The 23549-nt window shown below is 42.7% G+C and overlaps 1 pseudogene; it reads left to right on the forward strand.

The window, feature by feature from the left end:
- The first annotated feature begins 13534 nt into the window (after nt 1–13534).
- LOC145389888 (uncharacterized) lies at nt 13535–20954 on the forward strand (annotated as a pseudogene).
- Nucleotides 20955–23549: the final 2595 nt, after the last annotated feature.

Below are 23549 nucleotides of genomic sequence, written 5' to 3' on the forward strand. Positions count from 1 at the left end.
TCAATATATTCAGTTCTTATTTCAACTGAACCCCTGTCCTATTCATTCAACTTATTTTAACTAGGCCAAAAAGGGCCATATTGCCAGCATCAATACTGAAACATGATTGGGTGATGCTTGAGAGTCCATGGGCAAGAGATACAGTACAGCCAAGTCTTAGACTTAACATCAAATTGTCCTTTACCTCCCATTAAGCAGTTTTATAGTTAAATTAGTGACATGAAGGTTTAAGTCAACCATCTACGTATATTTACATTTATGTTCTGAGACCAGTGACTATGCTAGAATGTGTAAGTGCTTTCACTCAATGGCAGCTCTCCACATGCTGCAATTGTGTGTCATTTCCCTGGCCTGGATGTGTCTGTGATGGGTCTTACTCCACATATTCCTTGATCTGCCTATGAGCACTCTTTCCCTAAGTTCACTGAGATATGAACCTCAAAAAGTGCTGCTTCTTTCTAAGAATATACCATCGTATAACAGAAGCCAGGATAAATACTACATTTCACTTGCCCATACAAGCTGATGTAAACAACTCACAGTAGTGTATATTCATTTCAGAAAGAATGGGTGACTTTACATCCCCTCTTCTGTCTTTCTTTCCATCATTCTTTCCTCTTCCTTCTGCCTATAGGTGACTCTACACTGAGTGACATGCCAAATGGTTTCCTGTACACCAGGAAACCATTTACAACACTGGGTGGTAACCATATAACCAAATTATGGCACATGGTGGTAAGGTAATTCTGGTGCTCCAATCAGTTTGAGCTGGTGCAGGTTTATATCCAAGGGGTGGTTGGGGTTTATTGCTCAAGTAATGCCACTCAGGGAGAAGTGAGGCTGGTCACTCTCATCTTAAATGTCAAGACCAACTTGCATTGCTCCAGGCTCTTACACTTCTCATAGAGCAACATAGGATTGGATGATGGATGGATGGAACTAAGTCATTTATTTAAGAATAAGTTTATGATAACCTTAAAAAGTATCTACAGCATTTTGAAGGTAAGTTAATGGAGGGTGAATTACAGTCAGTTCTCTTTCACTCTTCAATGATCGTTTGTCAAAATGTCGGGAGAGTTTGGAGCTACTTCTGGAAAAGTGTGGGACCCATTTGACATATCTGCAGAGTACCAGGCCCCTGGCGATGGGACAGCATAGATCAGATCCCTGGCTCTTTTGCTGAATTCACAGGTGTCAAGTCAGGATGACTTTGGTTGGGTGATCAATAGTTCTTTCATCTTAATTTGGCTCAGATTTAAACCATTGTAGCTTATTTCATGCAGAAAAAAAAAAAAAAAAAAAAAAATCTAAACTCCAGCTATCATTGCTTTTAATTTTTGCTCTTACTGTCCCTCCACACTGCCTCCACTTACCTCTACTTTATATTTACCTTTTGTTTATCACCTTCCATGTCTCCTGGCACTTCATCTTCACCACCACTATCAAACAGTTCTGAAGGTGGTTGTGTTTCAGGATTCAGAATTTCTCTCTCTGTGAACCATGATCCTCTTTTCTCTTCCTCCTCTTCTGCACTTTTCCTTGCTTCATCAATTTCATCATGATGTGTAGAGGGTTCAATTTTGATATGTCTTCCTGAAAACTGAGACAATAGTTATTATTATTGTTTTGTACTACAGGTTGGTTGAGGTTCATTTCTCATGTAATTCTGCTAATGGAGGAGTAACTTGTCACTCTTGTCTTAAATATCTGGCAAGAGTAACCTAACCCCAGACCCACGTGCTTTGATGGGGTAATGTCGTTTTGAGGGTGGGTAGATGGATGCTTGCATTAATATTAATGATAATAATAATAATAATAATAATAATAATAAAATAATATTAATAATAATAATAATTTTTTCATTCATCTAATACAGTGTTGCCCGATAAGGTGCATAGGAGCCCAGGCCTAGGCACGTTGGTCCTGACATTTAAGATGAGAGTGACCAGCCTCACTCATCCCTGAGTAGCACTGCATAAGCAATAAGCCCCAACCACTCCTTGGACATAACCCTGCACCAGTTCAATCTGACTGGAGCGCCTTACTTGCCCACTAAACCACCAGGCGCCATAATTTGGTTATAAGGTCGCCATCCAGTATAGTGAATGGTTTCCTGGAGTACAGAAAACCATTTGGCTTATCACTCTGTGTCGAGTCACCTGTAGACTGAAGGAAGAGGAAAGAATGATGGAAAGAGAGAGAGAGGAAGGATGGAACGAAGGAAGGAAGAGAGGAAAGAGCAGGCACCCGAGAGCAGCACTACATCGAGTGAGTGGATGGTGAGTGCCCCCACCAACCACTAATAATAATAATAATAATAATAATAATAATAACCAGAACTCTGTAACTGTTCTTACAGTCACTAGTCTCCACCTACTCTTTCTTACAATAACCTTGGCCCTGCTGGGAGGAGTTAAATTTTTTCTATCAGCAATGGCCCATACCATGACACACAATCTGGGTCAAACAAGGCATGTGTCTCCTACTGTTTCTTACAATGACCTTGACCCCACTGGCAACATTTAAGTTTTTTTTCTATCAGCAATGGTCCATGCCAGGACACATAACCTGGGCCCTTCAGATTCTTTGCATAGTCTCCGGTTCTCCAGGAATCGTTGTGAGACTCTGAGGCGATATTAATAATAATAATACCAGCGAAAACAAGTGTCTCCACCTACATAGTGGGTGGTGACAAATAATAATAATAATAACAATAATGATAATCATCATCATCATCATCATCATCATCATCATCATCATCATCATCTGGACCTCCTTTCCCACCTTAGGGCAGGGTGAGGAGTAGCAACGTCAAGACAGCCCAGATCTGCCCAATCCAATGGGCCATGCTTCCATTCACTCATCATTCAAGCTCCTGGATTCCTGGCTCTATCAGATACACCAAAAACATTCACCAAATACGGTAGCTTCACATAAACATATCTGATAGAATCAACCCAGACGCTGTCACATTAAAAAGGGGTGCCAAATCCCTGATCACGCGCTTCTCATCACAATATTCACCCAGCCAGCTCGATCTTCCCCTAGCCTCAGTAACTTCCAAGTCTTTCTTCCTCACACACTCATCCACCATATCCCTCCACCATCTCCTTGGCCTACCTCGCCTCCATCAGATTCACTCAGATATACCTTTTTCACCACTCTATTGTTATCCATTCTCTCCACATGACCATACCATCTCAGTACACTCTTTACAATTCTGGTGTACACAGACTTCCTCACTCCACATCTTTCACGAACCACATTATTTCATATCCAATCATTCTCTGTACTCCACATACATTCCTCAGCAGTCCCATCTCCACTCTCTAGACTTTTAATTTTCATGCCACACCATACTTTCACATCCATATATAAAAGTAGGCACTAACACTCCTTCATGTAAGCCTCATGCAGCTGCAATACTCAAGCCCCTGTTTCTTATCAAGGCCTTCACTGCACCAGCTACTTTTCTTCTTTGTGTCACTCTACTTTCCACTTCTTTTTTACATTTTCCTCTCTTTTTTATCACTATACCCAGGTATTTGAACTCTCTCACCAATTCCAGTCTCTCTCCATTCACTGTAACATCACACTGGGAGTCACCATCTCTCTCAATAGCCATCACTTTACTCTTTTCTACATTTACTCTCAGGGCACGATGCTCACAGACATCAGCAAAACTCTGCACTAGTCTACCAAGTTCTTGTCCTGTATTTGCAAGTAGTACCGTCCTACATCATCAGCATTTAACAAATCTGAGATATTCCATCCATCACCATCCATTACCAACACCATCCCCCTCTCCATTACTTGAGCTTTTACTTCTCTCAGCACCCCATCCATATATATATATATATATATACTGAACAACCATGGGGACATCACACAACCCTGTCACATGCCCACATCAATCAAGAACCATTCACTTGGATGCCCATTTACCCTTACACATGCTTCATTACCATCATAAAAACTCTTGACGGCACATAGCAGCTTACCATCTACACCGTACATGCGCAACACCTTCCACAATCCTTCTGTCTACTTTGTCGTATGCTTTTTCTAGATCCATGAATGCCATAAACACCTGACAGCCCTTCTCACATGCCTTCTCCACTATCTGTCTCACTGCAAATATTTGATCTACATATCCTCTGCCACTCCTAAAGCCATTCTGTCCATTACTCACCAGGACTTCTGATGTCTCTCTTACTTTCTTTATAATAATTCTTCCATATACCTTCCCTAACACACTCAATAAACTTATGCCACGATAATTTTTGCACTCATTTCGCTCACCTTTGTTTTTTTACAGGGGTACAATCAAAGTCTTTTTCCACTCTGGGAACCTAATCCTCGCATGAATTAAGGGCTTACCTGTACATCTCCTTTTTCTTCATCACAGTCCCAGTGGTGGAAACAGCAAGGCCTAAAGCACACCCAATCTCCGAGACTCCCTGCCCCTCCTCATGGGGTCTTATAATTTCCAATTTCCTTTCCAGAATTAGAGTACGATGCCGCTGCTTCTTTGCAGCGGGCTCCCCCAATGCTGGAGATGATGCAAGGCACTTGGGAGGCATGGCGAAACAATACGAAAAGGTGAAGGGCAGCGAAAATATCCTCACGTACAGCAAGGCTGTGAGGAGAGGAGGGACGTGGACTCAACTGAGAAGCGCGTGAAAATTTGTTTACCAGAGAGGGGTTAGTTTGTTTTCTCTCGGCAAGCGAGTACGGCGCTATGCACTGCACCCATTTTGAATTTTTCATACAGTATTCCATTAACCCCTTCATAACTGCCGGCCTTGAACAACACTTCACTGTTTCAGTGTCAATGACACTGAGTTGATGCGAAAGGTGAATTCTTGATCGTGAGACATAAGTTCTTGGAAATTTTGGGCTTTCCTGTGAAAGGTAAATTAGCAAACCTAATTCATGTGAAACATAAGGGCTCGCTGTATTTACTTACCATTGCAATCTAATTCTTTGCTGATTTCAGCCCACAACTTATCAACATTTCTGTTGGCGAGCAGTTTACTCCTCTTGTCCTACAATAGTGGTCTCTGAAATACACTGGTAATCAAGATCCCAACATCCATCTTGATCTTCTCCACGTCTACCACGCAGGTTGAGCAGGTAAGAATGGTCCGAGGAAACCGAAAAATGTGTCGGTGTGGGCTGCACATGCCAGCACGCTTGAACTCGCTTCTATTACATTTGTGTGTAAGGTTTAATTCTTGGCGCAGGTCGGCGCCGATAGCCCACGCGCGGGAACCTGCTTTCTCTGTGAGCACACCCTACAGGCACCTCCAGGTTCAATATGTATAAATATGATGGTTTTTGGCCTTGCAAATTTTTTTCTACTGCACCTATGTATCCATTAAGAAACATGTACAATATGATATAGCCACAATCCGGTATACAGCAAAGCCCCAGGTTTAGCGACATCTTCATTCGTGGTTCCATGGTTAGCAGTGGTCTGCAAATATTCCCAAACACCGGGTTTCATGCAAAAACTCCTATGTTTGCAGTGAGAAAAACGTAAACTAGCCACGCATGGAAAGTGATCGTCACTTGTGGAGGTGCCAGAGGTGGTGGGAAGCAGTAGCCTCACCACTTGCCTCAGAAATTACACCCTCATCCCTTCCACCTCACTCCAGCCTTACGTGTGTTTCCTTGCCTATTATGTATAGTACTTTTGAATTAATACTAGTTTCTTTTCAGGTGTGATCAGTATATTTTACACTGCATAAATGAGTTTTAGGAGGAGTTGGCATGGGACCCGCAACCAATTAGCCTATTTTCCATAGGATCAATTACCAAACTTCAGCAGTTTCACGGTTGACGGTACAGGGAGTCCCCAATATACGAAGCCCCAATATACAAAAATTCGAACGTAGGAAAGTGAAAAATATAGGAAAAATTCCCCTATACGAAAGGCATATGCTTCGATGGTACAAAAAGCGCAACGAGAAAATGATTTAAATTTGGTGTGTGACCGTCTTCAGCACCACTATCGTGTATGGCAAGGCAAGCAACTACCTCCGCTTCATCCCATTCTGTTCCCACTCCCCGGCTGTGTAGTGCGTGCCTTCTGTACTCTGAGAATCTTTTGCATCTTTTGCATCTTGCATCATGCCACCCAAGCGTCCTTCACCTTCATCATCATCATCATCTGTGGAACCTCTCAAGAAGAAACAACACCGAACCCTGACACTGGAGAGCAAGCTCAAAATTATCAAGAGGCACGAGGAAGGCCAGGGCGTGAGTAAGATTGAGCCTCACCTGTATATACTGTACAGTACTGTTTTCTATTTTTTGCTCAGTAATTTGATAAATAAACAACTGCTTAAAGTTCATTTAGCTTTTATTAACATTTCTACTGTAGATTTAAGAGCTTACAACCAGCCTAGTACAGTACAGAGTAGTTAGTTGACAGTTTTTGGAGGGCTTCTGAAGAGCATCACCTCATTTTCTTAAGTTTCTTATGGGGAAAAATGCTTCATTATATGAAAAATCGATATACAAAAGCTTTTAAAGGTACCTAACCCTTTCGTTTATTGGGGACTCCCTGTATGTTTCACAGAACCAATTAGGTGCAAAGCCTGGGGTTTTACTGTACAATCATCTAGCATGCAACTGATCACTTTAATGATAAATGAAAACTTATACCCAGTTTTGTGTTAATGTGAGCAATAACTGCTTAAATGATTTTTGCAATGTTCGCATACAATGATCCTGTGTGGATGTGTGCCACTCGTACAGGCCGACAGCCATACATCTGAGCCACGATGGGTGCCCTGTGTTTACATGCGCATCGGAACACCATTATTACTGCAAAATAACACTGCAAGTGCATGATGAATGGTGCAGTGTGCAATATCAATTGGAGAGATCACTATTTTTGTGCAAAATACCAAAACTTGTGACCTGGAAAACATTTCATTGCTCTCCTGCTGCCTCATTGTATCGCTCTCCCGCTGCCTCATTGGATCGCTCCCCACCCACCCCACCACTAAACTCTCCCTCGGCCCCACCACATCGTTTTTTCCATCACTCATCACCTCCTCCCGATGACCTGGAGTGATTGCCCAGGCCCTCCAGCTGTCCCCCACATTAGCCTCAATGTGGTGGGGTGGGGTGGCGGGGACCTTTGTGACGACTCTGACCGGCCGACGACATACTTAAGATGGGTGGGCAGAAATGCATTTTGAGATGTTAGGTTACATGGCCCCTGATCTCCACCGTAAACTCACTGAACCGATGTTAAATCAAAACTGATTTAGGATTTATCAGTATCCAAATGGTTCTTACTTAGCGTAACCCAATCATAAACTGAGCTGTGACGGTACATATAAACGTTTCAACTTGCACATGCCATTTTTCTTTACAATGTGCTGTTCCTACTCGATGTTATTCTTGTAGTGAGGTGAGTCATGAAGGCTAATCCCTCCAGTCAGAAAAAGCTCTCTTAAGCTGTCCAAATCATCTGGAGGTAGCAAGAATAGAACATAAATGATGACCTCCAGATGAAGGGGCTAATGTATCATTTCTGTGAATGACTGAGTCAGTGTACCATGGCTATAACAAACTATCAAAGTTCTATTAAGCCAATCTGCCACATTAACCACTTGGTACTGTGCTTACCTGTGCTTCTGCTCTCCTGCCCAGCTTATGTCTGGCCAGGAGTGTAGCAGGGGGCAGTGGTTGTTTAAGCTGGTACCATCCTCCCTCCTTAAGAATGTCATGTCCACTAGTGAAGAACTGAGAATAGTGTGACAGCTGACCACTTAATGATGCCGGCACCATCTTTTTCTTCTTCTTCCGGCTGTTGAGGACACGAGAATCAGTTTACTGAACAGGCATCCCTAGCAATCTGGTGCCACACTGCCAAATAATTTGCTTAACTGATAATCACATTTTAGCACAATAGCATACTGTGGGAGTTGGGGACACTCATCCTTGATAAAAGAAACCTGTGGTTAGGGTGTTGATGATTCTATTAAATGTCATGAAAATGGAGAAACCTTCCCCAGTGCTTCCACAACTGAGATCTGGTTATGAGAGTTTGGTCATGTCTGGATCCAGCGATCTGATATCTCAAATTTACAGAAATCTAGTCTAGCTCGCTCAATTAAGTGACTACAAATTTATTAGCCAGAGTCCACATTAAACAATAACAAGGAAAATATCTGCCCAAACATTATACAGTAAAAGGTTGATATAACAAATAATTCAGCCAACCCCTATTCCGTTTTATCAAAAATTCCGCTTTTCAAGCTTCTGTTCCAAAACCATAGATGGAATGGAATTTTCCGGAAATTTGTGATATTTCCGATATTTCTTCCCTAACTCGTGACCTGAAGCCTACACACAGTTGCTACTAAATAGCTTCTTTTACTACACACAGACATGATGCCTATGCTAGTCATAATGATACACAAAGAGCAGTCAGAACCCACAATAATAATAATAATACAATAATAAAAATTAAAAAACAGTAAAAAACTCACCTCCAAATGAGGGGGATATGACTTGGGCATCGTGATTTTTCCACAGCCACGGACAAAACGGCTTGTTTCCGTTACGGAAACCCAAACGCTTCGCGACAGAACAGAAAACTTCCAGTATGTTGCGAGTACCTTATGAAAGAAAGTTGTTCCGTTTTCTCAAGCTTCCGTTTTATTCCAAGTTCATTATATCAAGCTTTTACTGTATTTAAACCATAAGCACTAATGAACAGCAGAACTGGCATTCAAAAGAGGAGGGAAAACATCCAAGTACTGAAAATGAGTCTTAACAATATTTTCTGAAAATTTAATCACTACAAGAAAACCGATGAACAGCAAGTATGCCCTATCATTTATATCCTACACTGACAGCTGAGCACTCTTCCTGTGATAAATGAGGAGAAAACGTAAGAAGAGAAAAAGGGATAAGAGAAGAGAAGGAAGATGGAAAGGACAAGCAACTGGGGATGTACAGAAGACAGAAAAAGAGGTGAAAGAGAAAGGGTGAAGAGGAGCAGAAAGGGCATAACAGAAAAGGAAAAGGGAGAGAGAGTGAGGACAGTGGGGGGAAAGAGAAAGCACAGACAGAAGAACTCTTAATAGAGAGGAAGAAAAATGAAGAGAGAGGGAGAAGTTAGGAAAACAAAGAAAGAAGAGAATAAAAATGAAAAGACGGAACGAAGAAAGGAAAAGAAGAAAAAGAAAAAAGGGAAGCTGGAAATTTACTGTGGTTGCTAATATAACATACTGATAATAAACGCAGCACATACCATAGATGTACAGCTGCAAGCACATGAAACTGACACAATAGTTAGGGTGGTTCTGGCTGATAAGTCACACTGGTGGAAGGATGACATAATGGAATGGTAACATCATCACCCTCACCTAACTCCACCTACTACCACCCTCTTCCCCACACCGCAACTTGCTAGTCAAAGCAGCCTAGTACTTCTGAGTAAGATCTACCACAGAATCTCTTTTTCACATGCTTGCAACTGTACAGTGATTGTATGCACCAGCGAGTTATGAGATGTAGTAGTGATTTCACTAAGTTAGGGTTGACAGTAATGTATAGTGACAATAAGATGTTACTAACCTCTCTGGACCATATATCTCCTTCCAATGGTGGCTGATGAAGTTGTAAATATGGATCTTCCAGTGGTAAAATCCACTACGTGCTGAGTGGGGTTCTTTGATATGTAGGTTGTACAGCACTAATAGTAAGACTTGCAATCTGAAATGCACATGATACACATTACATTTGTAGAGTACAGAATAGGAGCATAATGAACAATTCTTTCCAGCACTAATGATTACACACAATGTTCTTGAGTATAAGATGATGAATTACTTACTCTTGTACAGTATGGGACATGACTAACGATACAGCTAGAGTCTACTGCAGGTCTTTGCGAACACTCAACACAATAACTGTATATGTATATGGACACCTCATCCAACAAGACACCTCAAACACTAACAAATAACAATGCTAGGACCTCCTTACGGAGGATATGAACTGGGCAATGAGAAAGCTTGGGATCAAGGAGTGGCTGGTTAGAGTGGTTATGGCTATGTATGCGGGTGTTTGCACCCAAGCAAGAGTGAATGGAGATTTTTGAGTGACAAGTTTTTCATGAATGCTGGCATGCATCAAGGGTCAGTCTTGGGCCCCTTATTGTTTGTCACAATGCTTGAAGCTCTCTCAAGTGTCTGCAGATATGGTCTCCAAAGTAATGCATGCCGATGACCAGGTGTTGATTGCAGCAACTGGAAGGGAGGTGGAGGAATGATTTAGGAAGAGGAGAGACAGAATGGAGCACAGAGGTTTGACAGTAAATGCAGACAAAACAGACTTCAGCTGGTGGTGGTACTGTCAATGCAGAGGGAGTGTGGCCATGTGCAGCCTGTCACAAGAGTGTGGGAAGTAACTCCACCTTGTGTAGTGTTTGTGATAAGCTGGTGCTAAGTGATGCAGTGGTACTACAGTTAAGCTGCTAAATATGTTTTTCATGTGTGCAATGTCTCAGGGTGAGCAAGTAGAAATTGTCGGGCATGAAAGGACTGATCTTGCTGATGAGCCTCTTGAGTGTGTGGAAGAGTTTTGTTATCTGGAGGACAAGTTATGTGCTGGAGGTGGGGCTGTAGCTACCTCTGTGGCTAAGAGAAGGAGTGATTGGAGGAAATTCAGGGAGCTGTTGCCTCTCCCAACATTGAGGGATCTTTGTACTGTGCAATGCTGTATGGTACTGAGACCTGGGCAGTAACGGTAGAGGATATTTGTAGGCTCAAGCATACAGAAATGACAATGATTAGCTGAATGAGTATTGCATCCTTGAATGTGAGGCTTGGGGGGAGGACTAGGACTGCGATTGACGAGTTGAGGATTGATGGGACTTGAATGTATTGGTGCTGTGATGAGGAGGGGTAGATTGAGATTGTCTGGGTATGTTGAGAGGATGAAAAATGACAATTGGATGCAGAAGGAGAGATGTGTGAAAGTTGCGGGTACAGTTGCAAGAGGCAGACCGAAAAAGACCTATGACAATGTCTTAGAATGTGACCTCTGGGATAAGGGATTGAACAGGGAAACTGCCAGAGATCATGCAGCATGGACAGCCATCATTAGGTAAGCAAGGCTGATGCATGCAAGCATGTTGGAGCCTATATAAATGATACGGACAATAAGGCGTACCATATGCTGCTTTATAGTGATCAGGTCCATTGGTGAGACAGCTACTGAACTGATTCTGATCAGTAAACATGGCAACTACAATGCAAAAATCCCATTTCTAATCCATTCCAAGGTAAGCTGGTGTTCAAGTGGCAGACATACAATGTGCATGTCTTATCTGCAAATCATGTTAAAATGATCTTACCTATATAAAATGGTTGTACACCTGGCAAATCTAAACTCATATGCACTAAATTTAGGGTAATGCATGAAGTGATACTGTTATACACAAAACCCTATTATCTGAACTGGTTACAAGTTACAATGTTACGTCAAATCAAAATAATAGATATTGATGACAGTGTTACTGTATCATCAATTTCATCAATGTCTTCATTATTCAAGTTAGTCTCATGTCTATTTTTCCAGAACTGACTAACAATGGAAACTTTGCTGACATACAATATTCTTCCGCTCCCCATCCTTTCTAAACCCTAAAATATGAGAATTCCATAAGGTTTATCACAACTCAGTAAAGTACTTGTTTGAAATGCCTATACCTATGAGGGTGATACTGAAACCAATGCCTTCAGGTCCATAACTTGGCTAGCAGTTTACCGATAATACTGAAACTTGGCACAGTAAATGTGGATATATTAATGTCTAATTGCTGTTATTTTGTTTCATGAATGCCAAGGTGTCACCATGGATATGAAGCTAATACAGATTGAAGTATTAGGCTTCCTCAAAACAGAGGGGGTACACTGTCACATAGACCTACAAAGGCTTGTGAAGGTGTATGGCAGTGAAACAATTGATGTCAGCAATGTTCAAAGCAGGGTGAAGATATTTCAAGGAGAAACATCAACTGAAGACAAAGCACAAAGTGAAAGATCTCCAACTGCTGTGGCTGATGCCAGTTACCAATGTGTTGATGACCTCACAGATGATGACAGGCACACAACCACCTACAAACTTGCTGCTGATTTGCAGTGTGGTCACAATGCCACTGAGTGATCACTGAAGACCTCGGGTACTGCAAAGTTTGTTCCAAATCGATTCCTCATGTGATGGAAACGAGGTTGAATGTCTGCTATGAACTACTGGAGCAAAAGATATTTATGTTTTCGATTTCAAACTGTTCCAGCAGCTCAGAGCAGATGTTCAACCACATTTCCTTCACATTGGGCATTATCTGATGAGGAATCCATTTGGAACAATTTTGTAATATCCTAGGGCTGCAATAATCACTTCAATGGCATTGTGACCACACTGCAAAACAGCAGCAAGTTCACAGACAGTTATGTGCCTGTCCACATAATTGAGGTCATCAACATGTTAGCAACTGGCATCAGTCACAGCAGTCGCAGATCTTCCACTGCATGCTTCGGATTCAATTGTTTCTCCCTGACAAAATTTCTTTGCCCATCTTCGAACACTGCTGATGTTAAATGTTTCACTGCCAAACACATTTGCAAGCAACTGGTGGATCTCTGTGGTGGTGCATCCGTCTTTTGGGGGGAATTTAGACACAGCTCTCTGTTTCAGCTTCATATCCATGGTGAAACCTCGATGCTCTGGAAGAACATACATGCAACTAGGCTTTTACGTGTCCTCATTTACTGTGCTAAGTTGCAGCGTTATTAGAAAACCGGTACCAAGTTATGGGCCTAAAAGCATTACTTTTGGCAGGACCCTCATCATCATCATCATCTGGACATCTTTTCTCACCCTAGGGCAGGGTGAGGAGTAGCAACATCCAGACAGCCCAAGTCTGCCAAATCCAATGGGCCACACTTCCATTCAATCACCATTCAAGCCCCCGGAATCCTGGCTCTATCTGATAAGTCAAAAAACTTTCACCACATTCTGTAGCTCCACATAAACGTATCCAATAGATCATGCTATTCAATATTTATGGCACCATAATACTGAATAGTAATACTAATACATTTTGTAGAAACAATTTGGTAATTTCCCTGTGAGCTTTTCAGTTACGTGCAGACATACACAAGCTTTTCTTTATGTAAAGAAGAAAGAATCAAAGGTTGGGAGCCTGGAAGTACTTCTATCACAGCCATCCCAGGAGGAAGCAAGGCATGAGATGATGATGATGATGATGATGATGATGATGATGAAAAGAAATGAACAAGAGGCAGCCAAATTCACACTCTGTTCACTTTAAGATACCTTGACACACTGCATTTAAAACTGTGGGTTAGAGGCAAACAAAAATACATACTTGAGACAGTTGCAAAGTTAACTTTTTGCATACAAAGAACTGAATGTCAGTTAGCTCTTGCTTTAAAGGGCTGGAGAGAGAAGGGGGTAAAAGTACACTGCCTGCCAAATGGCTGCTATGAAGTACATGCCCACCGTAATGAAGAAGGGATACAAGCAACTTATATCAACAGAGAACATGACTCTGACTCTGAAATAACTAAGCAGACACAAGAACTGAACCTGAATTTTCCAGGTTATTCTTCTTTCCATGCTTTTTACAGCTAAAGTCTGGTAAATACTAACCCATTTTAATACGCACTGTTCCATCTTATACCCGTGTAACACTAGTCTTTAATGATATAAACTACTATCTATCTATCTATTGCCAGACGCCTCAATCCCGTTTGGGGTGGCCACAAACAAATCACCTCCAAGTCGCCCTGTCCCCCGCCATTTCACTGCCCTGCTCCCAACTCACACCCCCCTCTCTCATATACCTCTCCACCCTATCCCTCCATCTCATCCTCGGCCTCCACCTCCCTCTTCCCCCTCCACCTCACTCACATACACTCTCTTCGTCAGTCTTTCACCCTCCATCCTCTCCACGTGGCCAAACCACCTCAGTGTGTTCCTCATAACGCTTCCTATCACATCCACATCCACACCACAACGCTCCTTTATATCCTCATTCGTCAGCCTGTCTCTCCATGTGACTCCACAGGCTCCTCTTAAATAACCCATTTCCACTGCTCTCACTCTTGACTTGTGTCCTTCCAACAACGTCCAAGCTTCACTTCCATACGTTAGAGTTGGTATCACAATACTGTCATGTAGTAACTTTTTCACTTCCATGCTCACTTCCCTGTTTCTTATCACTACTTTCAAAGAACCAGCAACCTTTCTTCCCTGCTGTACCCTTTCAAGCACTTCACCCTCCAAACCTCCATCCTTACTCATCACACTCCCCAAGTACTTAAACGTACTCACATTTTCCAATTGCTCACCATCCAACCTTGCTGTACATTCACTGATTTCACTTCTCTCAAAGACCATCACTTTACTCTTCCCTACATTCACCTTTAGATTCCGTTTCTTACACACTCTCCCAAACTCATCCACCAAGCCTTGCAGCTCCCCTTCGTCTTCACTCAACAACACAGTATCATCTGCAAACAACAGTACAGGGAGTTTCCAAACACTATCCTCTCTCACCAGGGCCACTCCAACATCCACTACCCTACCTTGTACCTCTTTTATTACCCCATCCATGTACAGATTGAACAGCCATGGAGACATGACACATCCCTGTTTCAACCCAACTTTCAATGAGAAACTTCACTTAGTTCACCATCCACACGCACTGCAGCCTTTGCACCATCGTACATACTCTTCACAGCATTCAACAACTTCCCATCTACTCCATATATTCTTAACACTTTCCACAATCCTTGTCTATCCACCCTGTCATATGCTTTCTCCAAATCCATGAAAGCCGCATACAACTTCTTTCCCTTCTCTAGAAACTTTTCCACTAAAGATCTAAGAATGAATATCTGATCTACACAACCTCTTCCCTTCCTAAAGCCTCCCTGTTCTTCTCCAACTAATTTCTCTGTTCTTTCTCTAACTCTGTCAATAAGTATCCTACCATACACTTTTCCTATTATACTAAGAAGACAAATGCAGATTTTACAAGAGATGTAATATGATCTTTCCAAGATAAGTCCCGAGTAAATGAAACCCCAAGCATGTTCAAGGATGATGCAGGATTAAGCTGAATATTATTAAACATTAGTGGGTATACCTGTGGAAGATTTTGTCGGGTTGATAGGTGTAAGAACTGAGTCTTAGATGCATTAAAAACAACCATATTATTTTTACCCCAGTCAGAGATACGAGCCAAGTCAGACATTAGGTGTGCCATAGCCTCATCCCTTGTTTGTTGAAGTAACTGTTGAGATGGGCGTTGCGGGAACTGAATGGAAAGGTGAAGGGTGGAGTCATCAGCGTATGAGTGGATAGGGTTAGATGTACAGCTTAGAAGATCATTGATGAATAAAAGGAAGAGAGTTGGTGATAGGACAGAGCCCTGAGGAACACCATTGTTGATAGATCTAGGAGAAGAACGATGGCCGTCTACAACAGCGGCTATAGAACGACCAGAAAGGAAGCTAGCGATGAAGGCACAGATAGAAGGATAGAAACCGTAGGAGGGCAGTTTGGAAATTAAAGATTTATGCCAGACTCGATCGAAAGCCTTTGAGATGTCAAGTGCAATGGCAAAGCTTTCGCCAAAGTCCCGAAAGGAGGATGACCAGGAGTCTGAAAGGTAGGTGAGAAGATCGCCAGTGGAGCGTCCCTGACAGAACCCATACTGACGATCGGAAAGAAGGTTGTGATAGGAAAGATGCCTTAAAATTTTTCTATTGAGAATTGACTCGAAAACTTTTGAAATACAGGACGTTAAAGCAATTGGACGATAGTTGGAGGGTTGGGAGTGGTCACCCTTCTTTGGGACTGGCTGAATGAGAGCAAACTTCCAGCAAGAAGGAAAGGTACAAGTTGACAGACAAAGGCGAAAGAGTTTGCCTAGGCAGGGTGTAAGCACAGAAGCACAGTTCTTGAGAACAACAGGAGGGTACTGTTGTGGCCTTTTCCAATAGCTCTCAAAGTTAGGGTATGTATGAAGGGGGCCAGGGGAGAAGTCCATTATCCAGAAGGATCCACTATCCAGACATGCCGTTGGCTCTATTACATCAGATAACCGAGGGATTACTGTAGTGATGTCTTTATTAAGTATGTAAATGTCTTGGGAGAAAAAAAGAATGAAAATCGCCCCAAATGGAGAACTTGGGGCTGGCTTAGGTAACATGAAACCCTTTAACATGTAAACATATGGCCTGATAAGGTGGAATTCTCATAAAGCAGGAGTTTCAGGGTACAGTACTGTATATCCGCATTATGTGAGTGCTGGCTGTATATGCAAATGGACTATATTTCCTCACTAGATTTGTTAATTTCTATCTACCTACCTACCAGCAGGCAAGGGTTAATACAGTATAGTATATAGCTGAAACCACAACTGCAATTACAGTACTCTGTATTCTGAAGCATTGTTTGTCTCATCATTTGCTGACATTTTTCTTACAGTATAAGCCATTTCTGTCACAAATGCCCCCTGGGGACATTGATGAATCCCCCTGGGGGCATCAATGACTCCCCTTGAGGATTAAATAATCCAAGGAAGGAAGGAGTTAATTGCAACTGAAATCTCATAGAAGAAAAAAAATCAACAAATGGTGAGATATAAACAGAAAATACCTCAAAATACAGTGCTTGAATTCCAGACGTGGTTTCTGCTAAATACTCACATTTACCGTTCTGACTGGGGCAGCTGCTGACCTGGAAACGTACCCCTCAACAGCTAGATATCATGATCCCACCAGGGTGACCACAAGCAATTCACCTCCATGTCACCGTCTCCTCTGCTATCAGGCACTGGAATGAATATTTTCTTTTTAATACCTTCAGTCTTCACTAGTTTAACTCACAGAGCAGGGATTTTTTTTTTTTTTTTTTTTTCATGCCATCTCATGATTATATTTAGCTTTGTATAGACTTCTGGAAGTGTAGGGGTTAGGCACAGCCTCACTGAACTCCTGCAATAGCAGAGACTTTGCATAAGTTGAATAAAATTGCCTTCTGGCACTATGAATAAACTGAAAAGGGCATCACCGGGATTGCAAGAGTTAAAGGGACTCGCGGAGTTTATATCCCCGATGTAAACAAACTACCCATTACAGTTTTTACACACATCCCCTCATTTTTTCCAGCCAATTAACCTACTATGCCTGCCCATGTACAGGATCACATTCGACCTTAAAACCTAAACAGATGGTGTGAATATCAGGGGATTTAAGTAGCACTGCTTACTCCAGTTTAAAGGGACATCTTGGTCACCTGGAGATACACACCGCCGTATATCATCCTTATAGCTAATAATTACAACTTACATCAGCCGACTACACCTCTCGATAATGACAGCAAACACTGATAAACACATGGGCATAAGAATTACCATAATAAGAAGTAGACTAACACCGTAAAGAATAAATTCTTCACTCACCTCCAGCATCTCTCAACGTTGCTCCCATAATGCAACAGTGACGTCACACTTCAAATTAAACATTTACTTATTAAATTTTAAGAAGAAAATTTCGTGAATATATTATCAGGCTTTTAAACATTAATTTTCGTGCAAACTGAATAGAGAGGTAAGTAAAGTGTTTCTTGTTAAATTAAAGATAACCCCATGAATCAGTGGCATCATCATCTCTCTCTCTGAAATTCCATACAGAGTACCAGAGTAGGATCACTATTTACTGTCCTGCCGATATATCTCTACAGTTTTACAAGGGGATTTAAAAATAAACGGCCTGGTGGTGGTGGCAGGGGATAAAATTTTGCAGATATCAGTCTCTAATCTGCTGCCATTCCCAACAGAACCTGAGCATAATAGACGAGAAATTAGCCCAGGTTGATGCAGCAATTCTTAACTCAAAATTGCCCCAAGAACAACTTTCTGAAGTTTGTCAAACATTTCATGCAACACCCTGTATGGGAAATTTGGATAAAATATTGGTGATATAATTCTCTAACTGTGTGCCATTCCCAACAGAATCTGAGCAGTCTAATGAGTCCACGCTTTGAAGGTTGGGTTGAAACAGGGATGTGTCATGTCTCCATGGTTGTTCAATCTGTACATGGATGGGGTAATAAAAGAGGTACAAGGTAGGGTAGTGGATGTTGGAGTGGCCCTGGTGAGAGAGGGTAGTGTTTGGAAACTCCCTGTACTGTTGTTTGCAAATGATACTGTGTTGTTAAGTGAAGACGAAGGAGAGCTGCAAGGCTTGGTGGGTGAGTTTGCTTTAGCATCGTGTTCTTCAACGTCTAACAAACAAACAAGACAGGGCCACCTAAGAAGGGGCGCTGGAGAGGGACGCCTGCACGTGGTGGCACGGACACAACCAGAAGACTCCACAGCCTGGGTATACAAAAGTTCCCTCGCTCCTTCCCTAGCCCAGAAAAGGAGGATGGTGGTGGACTGCAGGGGAAGGGCAACGCAGTCTGCAGTCCACCGAGTTTATGCCCCAATAAGCCTGAGGTGAAAACAACAGCTAGAAAAGACGGTAATTCTGTGTGGTGTGTGTGTCTGTGTAACCTGCCCTTCATTCACCCCCTCCCCCTTTCCCTTCCCTCTCCCCCTCCCCTTTCCCTTCCCCCTCCCCTTCCCCTTCCCCCCTTCCCCTTCCACCCCACCACATCTCTTGGTCTCTAGTTTCTTTTCTCCATTTCCTCTTTCTCTTTTTCTTCCTCCATCTTTTTCTTCTCCTTCCTCCCCCTCTTCCACTCTCCCTTTCTTCCTCCTTCACCCCCTCTCTCTTCCTCTTTTTCTCTCCCACCCTACTTGTCCCCCCCTCCTTCTCTCTTCCCCTCCTCCCTCCTCTCTTTCCTCTACCATCTCTCTTTTCACTTCTCTCTCTCCCTTCTTCCTCCTGCCTCCCTCTCTTCTCTTCCCCTCTCGACTGACACTGTCTTCCTGTGTCTGTCAGTCTCACTCTACATATATATAAACACGTACATACATATACAAACTTTCACACACACACACACACACACACACACACACACACTGATACATACAAACAGATAGATATACAGACAGGTAAGTAGATACAAAGTTGGCTGTACTGTAGATAGGTAGATATATAGACAAATAGACAGACAGACAGACAGCCAATTAGACTGATCAATATGGCTAGAGAAACACACAGGGACAGTTGAATATAAAACACAGACAGACCAAAGGAATTGATGTCCCTGGCAGCAACAACCCTTCTCCCTTTAGTTCTTATTCACTCCATTCACTTTAGACTCTTTCTCCTCCCTTTTCTCCCTCTCCATTATTTCCTCCCTTCTCTCTTTCCCTCACCTCGTCCCCTGCTTACCCCTTTCGTTCGTTTTCCCTTTTTCACCTGTTCCCTCTTCCCTCTTAGTCTCCTGTTCCCTCTTTGTCTTTCCTTTGCCCTCCATATCTTTGTCCCTCCTCTTTATTCCTTCTCTCTCTCTCTTTACCTTCCCTTCTCTCTCCCTCTTTACCTTCCCTTCTCTCCTGTACCCTTCTCCCTTGAATCCTCATCTCTCTTTTAGCCTCTCTTACTTTCCTTCTTTCCTCTTCCTTCTTCCCTTGCTTCCCTCTTTCCTCTACCTCTCTATTAAAATATTCCAATATTATTAAAAAAAACACAGTAAAGGATGCATGACATTTATTAGAATCATATTAACACTGTCATGAAGAGATACTGGACATGCAGACAAAAAGTGGATTCACATCAAAGGATATTATCATATTCTCCATTATTATGTGTACAGTTGGGGATAAGAATATAGCTGACACTATTACAAAACAACTCTGGTAGATGGATGGTGACTATCAACCCTGGGAGATACTATCATGAGTGAAATGAGGCTACACACTTGGTAACTAGTCACAGTCATCACTCTTAGGCAGAGAACACACAGCCATAAGTAGTCACTCGGTAATTTTTTTCTTAATAGCTTCCAGCAACTGTTGGGAGGTAACCAGCTAGGTTGGCACTTGTTTAGCTTCCAGTCCTTAGAAAACATTGGCTGTACCATGGCTCACCCCAATACTGGGAAGTGCCCCTTTCAGATTATGTAAACAGTATAGCTGAATCAGAAAATACCAACATTTGACCTCTCAGATGATGATAACCCCCTGTACATTATCTTTGAAAGTTGTCACCCTCAAATTCACACCAAAAACAACAATTTTACTGTTTTAATAATACTTAAGTTTCTTTTTCAAGTCCTTCTAGTGAACAAAAAGCTGCAGCAGTAGTACTAGTATGTAGATATGGCTACTGGCATTACAAGATCACATTCTAGGATAACACTCTGTAGTGTGGACTATGTGAGAAGGCAGAATTTTCACAAGGGGTTCTTCTGACAGGAAGAGATGTCATACAGAACATGCTGTATTTGCTGCCACCTAAGCCAGCTGGTCAAGCTTATCGCTCCAAAGATGAAGCAGCTCAGCTGCTTGCAGAACTTATTCAGGAACACTGGCTCTTTTGCAACCTCTACACCATCCACACCAGACACATAAACACATTCTGAAGCTCTATGGAGACTTTGTGACTCTAGTTCAGACATGGAAACAGAGACAAAACCACAGTTTTGTCAAGAGGGCAGACACTTTCAACAATCATGCACAGGAGGTCTTTGATATCTTCTGCCAGGACCCTATAATATGCCAGAAGCTGGAACAGAAATATGGGGTGAGAATGACTGACATGGAGTGGGACTTTCTACAAGATCAGAGAACCCAGAGAAAGATGTACTGTGAAGACTTCATTGATCGTAAATGGATGAAAACAATGGAACGCAGACAAAAGGACTTGCAGGCCCTTGACAGAATGAGACAAGATGTAGAAAGAGTTGAGCAAGCCAATTGCCTCGTTTGACTTTAGTAAACAGTCAGACTCAGAGGAAGATCACCAGAGTATGGATACAGATGGAGGTGGAACTTTCCCTTCCAGTGATGAAGGTATCAGTATGGGTGAAAGTGACTCAAAAAGGCGCCACTTGTTCTCCACAGCTCTCAGCTAAGTGATGTGCTGCCGCAAAAATACCAGTATATCCGTGAGACCATAAGGAAAGTGTGACCAGAGTATTAGGAGTTGATAAACTGAAGAGCTGCTACCACATGTGTGATGCACAGGCCGTAGCAGCCGTCATCACAGTTGCAAACCACATGTTTGACACAAACTGGAAGGCACACAATGAACCAGAGGTCACTGATCTGGACACCATGCCAGAATCCAAGAGTGTCAGGGCAGCAGGCAAGAGCACTGAGGTGTGCACACTAGATGAGACAGTCAAGATCATGAACTCTGATAAGTCGTGGTGACCTATTCTGATGATGGCTCAAAGAAGAAGGGTGCTGGGTCATTTTCTGTTCAGGGTATCACCATTAACGGAAAATACAGGTCACTGCCCACACTAAGCATTGCTTCAGAGTCCAGAAAGAACTTAGCTGCTCTCTGGGTGGCAGTCCTGGAAATTCTGGAGGCAGCAAGTGGTGTTGCAGCCAAAACTCTGTTCAAGAAAATTGACTTTGTGATCACAGCCCAGACAGCACACAATATCAAAGTGGATGAACTGTGGCTGAGAGTCTGGACTCTGAACATGTAATGAGCACCAACTCTGATGTTCAACAGGGTCATTACCACGCAGTGGGATGAAATAGAGAACACACTAGGTAGAGACAAGATCTACTCAACTTCCTTGTCAATGCAACAACAGCAACAATGAGTGTCACTTAACAAGCCCTGGACTGCATGACAAGACTTATCATGACTTTGATCACAAATCATGGAACAAGTGGCATGAATCTGACCTCCACACAGCCCCACCATCTGTCAGCCTCAAGGATGAGCATTCAATCACTTGACACTGACCGGCACTATCAGTCTGTACCATCTGGCTACTGTGGCATCCTATCTGCAGTAGTATGAACATGTTACCAATCAGCTGGCCTGCATTGTGAGGTGTTTTCTGGACTATTTCCTGAAGGTGATGTACTGTGCAGGTGGTCTCCTTGGACTTCATCTGGTTGAACCACACCTGTCTCTGATGACATCTGCTGAAAAACAACACACAGCAAGATCATGCCAGCATATCAACAGCTGTGCCAGAACCGAGGGATGTAGTGCCAGTCACTTTGTTGCAGGCAGAGGAACCAGCATTCAAGTTTGTTTCTGAGGAAAGGTTCCAGCATACAATGTATGATGAGGACATCTGCAGTGCCATACTCGAAGTTGCAACCTCATTCCAACCTGAGGTAATCAAGCTCCTGAAGATGATCATTCCCAAGTTGGCTACTGGCTTTCAGAGGCAGAAGAGCAATATCTTCAGCTTTGAGGACTGACGAGTCTGCAGAAAGTTGTGTCACTCAGATGGATCCAAAGAAGTTGGAGAAGGCACCAGTCCACAACCTGAATGAAGAGTGCAGTGTGGGCTTTGTTAACTATGAGCTATCATGAAGAAGTGCCAAACAGCTTGGGAGTGCATCTGCAGCACAGGTGACAGCCACATCCTCAGACCTCATTGACCCAAGACAACCAGGGTCTTTCAGGAACTATGACAGCAGCATCAGGAAAGGAGGAAGGACACCAGAAATCATGCTGCAAGAGGATCTGAAGTAGCAGGACCTGCAAGACATGGAGATTGCTAATGTTGCAGTAGATCATTGGAGAAACAAAGACCTTGATACACTGAAGGGAATGGGAGGCCCTTTGACATGTATGCAACGACTTATCTTGCTCTCGTGTTCCTGAACTTGATTCTTCTGAATTCTCTACTCTCTGGCTTCGGCTATCCTGTCATTCTCTGACTAAATATATCCGTGATGTTTACTTATCCCCTAATTCTACTGACTATCAAAAATTCTTCGACTATCTTACTTTTACGATGGAACACATTCTATCCATTTCTCCTTTCTCTGAAATCTCCATTCTACGAGATTTCAATGTTCACCACCACCTTTGGCTCTCCTCTCCTTTCACTGAGCCACCAGGTGAACAAGCCTACATCTTTTCTATCCTTAATGACCTATAGCAGCTTGTACAGCACCCTATCCGTATCCCTGACTGCCTTGGAGAGCGCTCCAACATACGTGACCTCTTCCTTACAACTAATCCTTCTGCTAACACTGTTAATCTTTTCTCTCCATTGGGCTCCTCCGATCACAACCTTATTACCTTAACCTGTCCTATCACTCCGGTACAGCCTGTGGTCCCTCCAAAGAAACAGCGACTGTGGCACTTTGGAGCTGCAGATTGGGAGGCCCTCAGGCAGTACTTCTTTGATTTTCCTTAGAATGATTATTGCTTCCATGGCCGTGAGCCATCTGAGGGTGCCTTGCGCATTACAGAGGTTATTCTCTCAGGCATGGAAGCATACATTCCTTTCTCATACCCTTTGACTAATGCAACAAAGCCTTGGTTTAATCACGCTTGTTCTAATGCTGTCCGCAACAAGGAGCGGACCTATAAAAG

The sequence above is a fragment of the Coenobita brevimanus genome, unplaced genomic scaffold, assembly GCF_032717465.1.
Source record: "Coenobita brevimanus isolate Jiangsu-jjx unplaced genomic scaffold, ASM3271746v2 jjx.HiC_scaffold_2588, whole genome shotgun sequence".
Taxonomy (NCBI): Eukaryota; Metazoa; Arthropoda; class Malacostraca; order Decapoda; family Coenobitidae; genus Coenobita; species Coenobita brevimanus.